We start from the raw sequence: 12,727 nt of genomic DNA on the forward strand, positions 1-12,727 counted from the left end.
AGCAAATACTTTCACATTTTCAAGACATTCTTTTTAATATGGTAAGTTTAAGGTGACTTTGGAACATGCAATTTGAAAAGTCTAGTAGGACATTTGGAAGTGCAGAAATAAATGCTTGATAGCACAGAGTTATGTTTTCACAGTACTTTACTTAGTATACATTTCCACTATAGCACTGTATCAGTTAGGATATGATCAGTTATGCTGAAGTAACAAAACCCTAAGTCTTCTGTGACTTAAAGAAACAAATCCTCATTTCTTGCTCGCACAAATATTCATATCAGGTTATAGTCATATGTGTTCCAAGTTATTGTCACTCAGGGTCACAAACCAATAAAGCCTTCATTATCTAAAACAGTGTTTGTCTCTATGACTTGGGGAAAGAAACCTAGCAAGTCACACACCAGCTTTTACAGTCTTCTGCCAAAAAGTGACATAACACTGCGATTTACATTTTGTTGGCTACAGCAAATAACATAACCTCCAGAATAACCTAACTCAGGAGGTGGATATTTATAATCCTTCCAGGTGATTAGAAGAGCAAGAAGTATTAATAAACCAATCTAGGGATTACAAGCATTTCATATGCTGTATTTTGAATGTGGTCTATATAGTTACCTTTGAGCTCCTGGAAAGAAAATGTTGAATCTTATCCGTATTTTCAGGATTTGGACCATAGGCAATAAAACCTTGCTGAATGAATAACAGAGACAGTCAGCAGTGTCAAATATTTCAGCATGTTCAAAAAGAAGTAAGACCGAAAGAGACTTTTGGATGTGACTTAAAGTTCACTTGTAATCATCGAAAAAGTGTCTCAGAAGTATGACAAATTGAGGTGAGGAAATGAAGGAAAAGCATGTAGACTGCCTTTTCCAAAAGTTTAATAATAATTCTGAGGGAAGATTTAGGACAACTGCCTGAAGGGAGTTATTTGATATAGAAAGGACAGTTCAGAAGGTCTGGAGGGAGAGCCAATGGAAGGAGAGAGTGAAGTTTTAAGAGAGAGGATGAGTAAGTGATGAAGTGATTAGGAGGCACCAGGAGGAAGCGGGATCATAAAATAGGTAAGTGGGCACTGGGACCGCAACCCTTTTGAGATAAAGAGATATGAACCAGGATGGTTATAAATAAAGCTGTGAATGGTAATGAAAGGGAAATTTTGGAAATACGCTTGCTTAATGGTCTTCATTTTATCTGAGAAGCAGAAATCAGATAATATTCTGAATGTAAGAGCAGGCAGTGGGCAGAGGACTTGGAAAGCAGGACAAAATTTAGAATGGCCTTTAAAAGAAGAGCTACTGGGGATCAGAAGAATGAATGAGAAGCACTGAGAATGGATGTCCAGGTGGGGCTTAAATGTTAAATGGCAAAGGAAACTCTCATCTCCACAGTTATTGGAACCATCTACATGATTTAGTGATTTGATTTCATGAGGCTACAAACCTTCTGGTTATACATCCAGACCCAGCACCCAAGAAATGCAAGCAGATGACACTTTTTTGACCTTTAGCAAAAAGTGTAATGTTTTGATGACCTGTGCAAAAAAAAAAAAAAAAATTAATACCATCGTTGACCATTTTGACTTTATTGTTGGAAACAAAATAAAAATGTGATGTGAAATGACTTCTCTCAGTGCCCATTTAAAATCTACTATAATTGGATAATTCTAAGGAGGCTGGAATTAATTCAACTAACTTAAAATATATATGGAAGTATTACCGTGCAACTCACAAGAAATTTTACTGTCTTGTAGAATCCAAAACCACCTTAAATATGAGCTGTATTAGCCTTGTAAAACAAGGAAAAACAACTTTTGCATTTTGCTCAAAAATAAAGCTAAGTCTTGAATATTTGCACAGGCTCTGCTACCTTGGGCATTTTGATGGAATTTAGTGCTGGTCTCAGCCATGGTTAGATCTGGAAAAAAAATGTAACAATGCTAATGACAGGACTTGTTAGGTTCCCATGATTATCAACATACGAGGAAAACAAAGCAATCATTATGAGGCACTATAAGTCAGGATTGGTATCTGCTGTTTAAATACACAGAAATAGTTAAAACTCTGATAAAACAACCTTGATATTGAGAATCAAGAAGTGGGGGTGTATTTAGGTGTGAAAGGATGAACTCAGTTTGAGATGACAAGGGGATTGCCAGTAAAGATGATGGAAAATGATGTCCTATAGAGACAATAAATCTCTCACTGGTCAGGAAACTAGTTATGAAACATATTTAAACAATGAATTTATAATATAATTTATCTTGCTTGGTATATGACTATTCTTTTAACTTAGGTTATAAAAGAAAATTACATACGTTTATTAAAGGTAGCACAATGTTCAATGAAAAGGTACATTTAATGTAGAGTTGAGTTGATTGTTTATGGGGTTACTTTTTAAACTTGAATGGAAGACAAGAGAAAACCTGCAAACAACATGACACAACCAAGGTTGGGATTGCTGTGATTATAACGTCATAGCCACTTAATTAGCTTGCACAACATCCTCTTTTGGTATAGTGCTAATGTTATCTTGGAAAGTATTCACGGTCGAATTCTGACAACTTCTCATTTCAAAAAAAAATTTCATTGTCAAAAAAATTTTAGGAACTATTAAACCTTATAAGTAGGTTTAATAAATAGTCTAGCTAAATAAACCTTCTCTAGACTATTGTAAGGGCATAATTTCTTTCTTTAAAATATGTGCCTGGGAATTTTATTCTTTTCAATGAAACAACTTTCACAGTTTTCCACAAGTGTATGCCCAGCCATCCTCAAATTAACCTCTCAGTGACTTCCAAACTATTCCAGTTTGAAGACACACATTACATTCCCATCCACACGCAGACATGTTCAGGGAATCAGTACCACAGTTTAGTTCCAGACACCATAAGGACTGCACAGTGCTTGGTAGTATGTTAAAGGACATGCTTCACTGCCTTCTCTACACACATAATGACAATCAAGTGAATTTCAATAATTTATCACCGTCATCCTTTATTACACTCCATCTATTGACACCTCAGTAAAAGCCAACTTCCAAGATTCATAGCTGTTTATTTTAGTGACCAGGCAATGACATGAAGTCTTAAAAATTCTTCCAAAATGGAGCAAACACCAATGCCCTTGTACGTCCTGTTCACAGTAGGGAGCATGAAGGCAAATTGTATTGGCATATGTTGTCTCACTGTGTGTCCCTCTGCTCACCTCACGCTTTCACTGTTAGAAACAAAGAAACAACACTTGAACTTTAACGTTCTGACTCTCCTTTCGTGGAAATTCATGAAACAGAAATGAATCACTGTATTCCTATGAGACACTGTTAATCAGAGTGATCACTCAGTTGGCACATTTCTGTTTCCTGCAGGTTATAAAAATTGAGAGCCTTCTAATATTATTTGATTATTCTGCCCCTCTAGAGATCACTCACTATTATTACCTTAAACCTTTTGTTATTCTGAAACACACAATGTCGATTATTAAAATATTGCATTTGAATCATAAGGATAAAAAATTGCAGCCTTTTGCTGCTCAAAACAAAACTAGTTGATGTCGCATCACAAGCACACTTGGGAAAGAACTTAAGTTGCCAGGTTTCAAACTACCAAAGGAAGGAGGTAAAAACAAATTCATCGAATAACGCAGAATTTCCAAACTCAACTAATGGATAAGATGATTCATTGTTCTGATGTGGCAGGACAAAATGGAAAGCCAAGACTAAGAAAGCGCAAGAAAGCAGAGACTGGAAACTTTCAAATTTGAGCATGGAAAGCAAGCAATTTGCTGTAATCAGAGTGTAATAGGCAGCATTAATTTATAGGAAGATGTCTTTTAGAGTACCAAGTTAGCCTCATCAATTTAGAAAGTTATTAATAGTCCTGACAATTTTTCTTAAGGACCACATCCAGGTATAAAAAATAACTATAAAAATCACTTCAGCATTTGCATAAAATTAGTTTATCCTCACATCAAATCCCAGCATGGTTATAAAGCCTATCTTGCAGTACATTTTGAAGCAATTTTCAAATTAAGGTTTCATTAGTACTCCCTTAATACTGTCGTTTATTGATTGTTCGCATCTCCATTTCATTCATATACTATCATCGTCCCCCAGTAAATCATTCCAATGTAAGACAGACTTAGCAGAAGCTATTTCCTTGTACATGTGGAAAGAGAAGGAAACTATCCAGGGCAGCAGTGAGAAAATAAGTTTTTGAATCAGACATGGTTAGTTCATAATCCAACGTCGTCATCTTCAAGCTTCTTGGCCTTGGAAAACCACTTGACTTTTCTTAATTTTGTTTTCTTATCTTAAAAAAAAAAAAAAATTAGCTAATGATTATGCCTAACCCTCTAATTAGTGGGAAGAAACAAATGAAAATTACATATGTAATTTTTGTATTCTGTGAAATACTATTTCAATGTGAGCCTTTAGTAAGTATGTGAACTAGTAGAAAAAGAAAAAAAAACAGCTTTTCTCTAAATGGACAAAAATGTAAATCTCATCATTTCTAAGAACATACTATTATTATTATATTATTTTTTAACATATTAAGTTTTTTTCAAAATATTCTTATGCATTCTAAAAGACCCTAATTAGGAAATTTTATACTATTGTTAAGGGCCTTTTTTTTCTTAAGAAAGGAAGTCTTTCTCCTGGATTTCTTTGGAGTCCTGAGAGGCTCCTCTTCAACTTTTGAAAATTTAAATTAAGAAAACATGTTTTAATTTACGATCTAAAAAGATAAAACATTCTTCCTACTTTCCAAATGCCACCTTTTCACGTTAACTTGAATTGATTTTTTATTTAAGAAGTGTTAAAGAGGGATACATTAGTGTTAGGCATAATTTATAAATAATAAAGAATTATGCCAATAATTAATAAGAAATTGTTACATTTCCAAAGTGCTCACCAAATTCCATAGGAAGAGAAAAACAGCATTTTGAGGGCAATTTCCTAAGGTCCAGCTCATTTTTATGAGGTCCTAAAATAATTTATTCAACCTACTAGAAGTCATCAATTAACCAGTAATTAAGCCATGTCTACTTTATTCAGGAGAGAACAAATGGCAAGATATACCAAAATCTGATAGATTATAATGCTGTTTTTAAGCAAATTTTAAGGTGTCTTTAGATTCTAATAGCTATTCAATTCAATTTTCTATAATTTCTATCTACCATGTAGCCAAATTTAGTTATTTATTTGTTTGACAACTGTTTTAGGGCACCTATTTTGTTCAAGGCATGCTACCAGCAAGCACTGCAGAAGGTAGAAAGATTGATAAAACATATCTTCTGCCTTAACAGAACTCACAGCCTAGACTGTTGATACACAGGGAGACGTGCAAAGAACTGAATTATCAAAGGATATCCAAGTTAGTTCACTGGACTCTACTTATTACCTGTTAAGGTGGGTCCAGACCTTGCCCACTACTGCCATCTCAGAGGTATCCTTTCTTTCCTGGGAGGTATTTTCTCAGGTTCCTCAAAGAGTCAAGCTGATCCAAACTTTTAACCCATCACAAAGAATATCGGCACTTGGAATTCATCAGAATAGGTGAGCTCAAAATCACTGTCCCACAACCATTGCTAAAAGTGTCATTAAAGTGAGCAAGATTGATAGGACATTGAGCAGTACACAGTCCTCTCATCCTTCTAGAAACTTGTAAATGTTTGAAGTTAAGCAAGAACAGAAGGCATCCCGGTATCTAAACTGCTCCACAGTCTGTAAGAATAATTCCTTTAAAAGTCTTTGCTACTTTAACTAGAATGTTGCTCACTGGACCATTCAGTTCCCTCTTTATGAAGACTCATGGGAAAAATTCTCTCCAGTCTCGATTCCAGGAATGGCCTTTTTTTCCAGCAAAATCGAATTCTGATTATATTTGGGTCTGATGGTTGTTTAAAAACTTATGGCCAAATTTATATACTAAGTCCAGCGAGTATGTAACTCCCTTAGAACATAGGTTTGAGTACTTCACTTATCTTCCCTGGACTTAAAAAGAATTTCTCTTTATCATGAGCTTCTCAACACTTAACTGCTTTTTAAAACTTTTTTGAAGTATAATTTAAATACAGAGTAGTGGATAGATCATATGTGGACAATTTAATGAATTTTTACAAGTTAACAGACTCATTTAACCAACCCTAGAGCAAGAAACAGAACATTAGAGCACTTTGCCCCCTCCCTCAACAGTAACAATGATATGCTCATAAGTTAGCTTTGCTTAATATTGAACTTTATGTAACTGGAACCATGTATTTTGGGCTTACTAGCTATTGTTTCTCAACATTATGTTTGTGACATTATCTATATTTTAGTCTGTAATTATAGTGTAATTCATTCTCATTGTAGCCCCTTTTTTAAAAATTTAATTTAGTTATATTTTACATGGTTTTAAAACATCTTAAACTCCTTACAAAAAAGAGGTTAAGGATAGGCAATGATTTCTTGGATACAACACCAAAGGCATAGGCAACAACAATAAAAAAAAAGATAAATAGACTTAAGAATTTTAAAATTTTGTGCAACAACAGACACTATTAACAGAGTAAAAAGGTAACAAGAGAATGGGAGGAAATATTTGCAAATCATGTACCTGATAAGGAATTAATATCTAGAGTATTCAGAGAACTCCTAAAATTCAAGAATAAAAAAACCAAGCAATCTAATTCAAAAATGGGCAAAAACATTTGAATAGACATTTTTCCAAAGAAGATATACAAATGGCTAATAAGCACATGAAAAGATGCTTAATATCACTCATCATTAGGGAAATGCAATCAAAACTACAGTGAGATACCACCTCACACCCATTGGGAGGACTACTATCAAAAGAATAGAAAATAAGCATCAATGAGGATGTGGAGAAATTAGGAGCCTTGTGCACTGTTGGTGGGAAGGTAATATGGTGTAGCCTTTGTAAAAGACAACACAGAAGTTGCTCAAAAAATTAAAAATAGAGATACATATGATCCAGCAATTCCATTTCTGAGTATATACCAAAAGAATAGAAAGCAGAGTCTTGAAGAGACATTTGTACACTGATGTTCATAGCAGTATTATTTACAATAGCTAAAACAAGTTGGAAGAGGCCAAGGACAGATTCTCCCCTAGAGCCTCCTATGGGAATGACTATTGCCAACACCTTGATTTCAGCCCGGTGATACTGATTGCAGATGTCTAGCTTCCAAAACTGTAAGAGAATAGATCTTTGTTGCTTTAGTTTTGTTACAGTATCAACAGGAAACTTGTACCTGATAAAAATAGCTAACGTCTATGGCTTAGTCACTACATACTAGACACTATATGAATGAAGTGCTTTACATGGATCGCTGTATTCTGTCTTCAATCAACCCTATGACGTTAATTGTCATCATTTTATATATGAGGACGCTGAGGCAAAGAGACTTGCAATAAGTTGACTAAATTCTCATGGCTTGTAAGGAACAGAGCAAGGTTATAGTTCTCAAGCTCATGCTCTTAAATCTACACCATGTTAAACAACGATTTTGTCTCTACTTTATTATCAAATCTTATTACAAATGTAAACTCTATAGACACCTGAGAACTCAATCCAGTACATGCAACCTTTATTCTATAAATTTCAGGTTTTCTGGGTGGCTTTGGGAAACTGAGACTAACTTCTGGAACTTGCACTTAACTAAATCCAGTTTTAAATTCTAGATTCTTCAGGATGCCTTCTGGAGTTTTGTGTGTTATTCTTCTGTTTAAGGAGCACCTAAAAATAAAGATACTCTATAAACATTTTGTTCATTTCTCTTTTATTTCAGTTGAAGGTAGATGGAAGATTAACAGAGAAGTAAAGGAAAGAGAAATTTCCAATAATTTCTAATACTACACCATAAAAATAACAGTGAATAACTCTATAGTAATAAAAAAGAACACATGACAAGATCACAAAAACACTAAACAGGGGTCTAACCCCACATTATGAGAGACCCTCAGGAAAAGTCCTCAGGTAGAGTTCCCTAACATTGTGCTGCAGTAATGCTTTTTCCCTCATGGGGACATATAGGTCTAGTGGGTAATCAAGGCATGCCAAGTTCAGTACTGTTCCCTGGAAGATGGGCTACACATCTACATGGAAGAAAAGTAAGAACTCTTCTTTACTGCAAAGCATTAGACCTATTTGTCCCCATGAGAGGAAAAAACATTATTGTAGCACAGTGTTAGAGAACTCTACCTGGGGATTTTTCCTGAGGGTCTCTCATAACATGGGGTCTGTTTTGAAATGCTGTATGCTTGCATGTTTTGGTAGATATAATTCCATAAATAGGGAGAACTGTTCCTTTATGTTCCAAAAAAGGCAAAAAATTAAATATATGGTTGGATAACATTTAGGTAAAGTAATTAAGTGATTAAATGGTCTAACAGTTCCTATACCATTCTAGAACTGTGTTCTAGTGTTCTCTACTGGTTTATCAGTTGACTAGGAATAAGATACTCTTTGAAACACACTCCCAATTTAGACAAAACAATAGAAGTGTTGCAGAATTACCTGAATATAGTTGAAATCACATTTTAAAAATGAGGTAAAGACTGAAAAAGAATTTGATTCACCTCTGCCTCTTGGTGTCCTTCAACTTCCTCTCATTGCAATTTTCTTTTTAAAGTTAAGGATGGGTTATTTCCAAAAAGAGAAGTGTCTTAGTTAGCATGGGGTGCTATAACAAAATACTGGACTGGGTTGCTTAAACAACAGACATCTATTTTTCACAGTTCTGGAGTCCGAGAAGTCCAAGACCAAGGTGCATGTTGGCAGATTCAGTGACTGGTGAGGGCTGTCTTGCTGGTTTGCAGATAGGGCTGCCTTCATGCTGTATCCTCACATGGCGAAGAAAAAAGGGACTCTGGTCTCTCACCTAATAAGGGCACTAATTCCACTATGGGGATTTCACCCTTACCTCTCTAACTCCAATCACTTCTCAAAGGCTTCACTTCCAAATACTATCACATTGGGGGTCAGGGCTTCAAAATGTGAATTGGGGGGAAGCACAAACATTCAGTTCATAGCAGGGAGATATCACTAATTTTAGCAGGCCCTAGAAGATATAAATAAATACAATTTTAATGTATGGGAATTGTTAAATGATCTCCAATGTGTTATCCACTTGTTCAAAATATAAATCACACTGACAAATTTGGGGCATGTACTCTATATAACCTGATCTCAGCTTCCTTAAGTGGCTATTTAAGTGCTTCCTTGATTTTCAACCCACAGACTTTATTTTATTCAAACTCTCACTTTAGAGCCCTTGTCGGAAAACTACTGAGAAGTGCTATCTATTTCCAAGCTCTTGAAACATTCCAAATTACAAATTCTTTTCCAATATTAGCTTCTTCAACCTGTGACGTCAATGTGACTCATGTTTACAGAGTTTAAATTACCTTTCCGAGATTAGGTTGCTCAAATCGCCAAATAATATCAAATAAGATATTAGTCCTATTGTGCAAATATGGAAATTTAACATTTTTAAAACACAGTAAAAAAGACATCCATGTGATTATAAGGTTAACCATTTACAAGAGTCCCAGTGTTATAAAATATTTTACAGTTTGACCGTCTAAGTTCATAATTAGTTTCAATATTTTACTATTGTCCTAAGGTTAAATATGTCCACTACGATAACAACCTCATTATCTACTGCCAAAAAATAAACAAAATCTCTAGGCAATTTACTTACTACACTACTATTTTTTTGCCTCTGTTAAACCTTTACATATTTAGAAATACAGTTTTTTCCAGTAGGCAAAATGCATTTTTTTTTACTCCAACTATATCAAAAGAAAAGACAGAAATGCATATTTCATGCAATGCTAAATTACTACTATAAACACAATTTTAACCAAAAAACAAAAGAGAAATCATAGCAATAACCATTAGTTTAATGGAACAATGACATGCAACTTTATTTTGAAACAATAAAATACTGTGCAAGTACAATAAAACATAGTAAAATATCTTTAAATTCTCAAAGATTTCTTATTTCCCAAAGCTGCTCCCACATCTACAATAATTAATAGCATTAGTGTCCCAATGGATTTGTACAACATTTATTTGATAATTCCATTCATGTGCAGGCAAATCAGATCTGTGACAAAATATATCACCACTCCCAAAATAAACATAATTACAGCTTTTAAAGAAATATGACAAATGTATCTCATTTGTTGTTCTCACTCCTAGTTTTAAAACCTCAAAATCTTTAGACAGGCACTAACATAAGTTATCTGAAGAACTCATGAGTAATGAGTTTATCAAGTTGAAGTTTACAAGAAAATAATGGATAACATGTACTCAGCTACCTGCATGCACTTTGTAATGAGAAATGCAACATTTTAATTAAATTTCAGGGAGGGAAAAAGCCCTAAATTAGATGTAAATCGTCTAATTGTTGTTGTTACTGTAGATGAAACACTATTTTGTGGAATTGCAAACATTTTTCATTATTGAACTTTTGATGCATCTGGTAAATAGCAAATCACAGCAGGGGGAGTAATTGTTTTGAAAATACTGTTGAAAATAAAAAGGAAACTTTAAAAAAGCAGTTAGCACCTCTTAGTAGAAATTCAACATTCTGTTAGGACCTGAGCTTTAATTATAAGCTGGCTGAAATACGACAGTGTCTATATAGACCTCAGGATAACTGTAGAGTCATACAAATGTGATATTAGCACCAGAAACATTGCTTATAAGTCATACATCTGTATGATAAGGGCTATAATATAGCACTATTGATTTACAATAACAGGACTCAAAGAATGTCATGAAGGTGATCACCAAGATCTCTGCATTTAGCCCTCTCTAGAGCTGACAGCTCAAATTATATAAATGCCATATAATTTTCATTTGATTTTAAGTCTCAATTTCCACATTCTGTTACATTAAACATTTGAAATAACTGTAGATAAATCGATGTATGATATTGCCATCACTATACTAATTTTTCATGGAATTTAGAACTTAGAGAGGTCCAGTCCTCTCATTTTTCAAGTGAGGCTCAAAGATGTTGTGTAGTGGTTAATGGAACCAGTTTTGGAGTATAGCAATCTTGGGTTCCAAAACACTAATTCCGGGATTTTTCCAAATTTAACATTTGTAAAGCTCTTTTTCCTTATCTCCAAAATGGAGATGGTAACTACAACGCTGCCTTCTGGGAATTGTTACGCATTTACAGGAGCTGTAAAGTTTCGTGTGCACTGAATGGGAAACAAATGTTAGGTGTTACTATTATTGTTGCTATTATTAAATGACCCCAAAGGTCCCTTAGCCACTTTGTCATGGAGCAAAAATAATCCAGAAGTCATTTGTGGCTTAGGTCTCTTTCTCCTAACACAGACAACTTCCAACACTTCATTCACTTAAATCTGAGAAAATACATTAACTCAAGATGTTTGCCTATTCCCCCACCGTCTATATTTCAGCTCCATGAATCGAGTGCTCAAGCTAATTTCTGAGAAACATCTGGAAAGAAATGTGAAGAAAGCGCAGCAAACCTCAGACATGCTGTGCTGCATCAATCTACATAATTTGAAATGATCCATATTTGCCTTTCATGTTTAGAGACCAGAGCAGTGTGACTGAATTACCCAACTCAGGCCAATTTGTGGCACAAAAACCCAGAGGGAGATACCTCTTGTCCGTCGGTTTCAGAAAACATAGTGAACCAGGACTGAGTGGACAGCCAAAAGGCACGTTTAAGAGACCAAGTAGCAAACAGCCTCGGCAGAACAGAGACCATTTACCCATCACATTCCCTGAAAGCACCGGAATGTCATAGAACAATGCCAGCTCGAGGGTCCTTAGTCATACCTACAGAGCATAGGGTGTTCTTTGCAGTCAGTTCAAGGTTCCAGAATTTGGAAACACTCAAACGCCCAGGAAGAACGCGACACTTACTTGAAATCACAAACCGGCTCAGGCTAAAGCACACATAAACACAGCCTCCAGAAACACGTGATGCGCACAAGTCTGAATTGTAAGGAGGACAGACTAGGAACTGGGCATTTCACACGGGGTGACATCATTTTGGACACTGCAGGTGCCCTCTCACCCCAATTCATACCCAGAATAAAACTTCTGCCAAGATGCAAAAGTCAAAAGGCACATAAGTCCTGTGCTCTCTCTTCTAATTTGTCCCCCCAGGTGTCCAGTGGACGGGCAAAAAGCAGCATGAGATGGCCAGGAAGATAATCAGATTCAGGGGCACTGGTTGACCCTTAGCCTCCCAACCCCACCCTAAATGTCAAAGTAATTCTCCGTGGAGGGTGGCTTCCCTCAGCTCGGTGGCCTCTCACCCCGCCTTCAAATCGTGTACATCTCGAAGAGTTTCTCTCTCTCTCTCTCTCTTTCTCTCTCTCTCTCTCTCTCTCTCTCTCTCTCTCTCTCCTCTCTCTCTCTCTCTCCTCTCTCCTCTCTCTCTCTCTTGTCTCTCTCTCCCCTCTCTCTCTTGTCTCTCTCTCTCTCCTCTCTCTCTCTCTCTCTCTCTCCTCTCTCTCTCTCTCTCCTCTCTCCTCTCTCTCTCTCTTGTCTCTCTCTCCCCTCTCTCTCTTGTCTCTCTCTCTCTCCTCTCTCTCTCTCTCTCTCTCTCTCTCCTCTCTCTCTCTCTCTCCTCTCTCCTCTCTCTCTCTCTTGTCTCTCTCTCCCCTCTCTCTCTTGTCTCTCTCTCTCTCGTCTCTCTCTCTCCTCTCTTTCTCTCTCTCT

This window comes from Cynocephalus volans, chromosome 11 (assembly GCF_027409185.1).
Source record: "Cynocephalus volans isolate mCynVol1 chromosome 11, mCynVol1.pri, whole genome shotgun sequence".
Taxonomy (NCBI): Eukaryota; Metazoa; Chordata; class Mammalia; order Dermoptera; family Cynocephalidae; genus Cynocephalus; species Cynocephalus volans.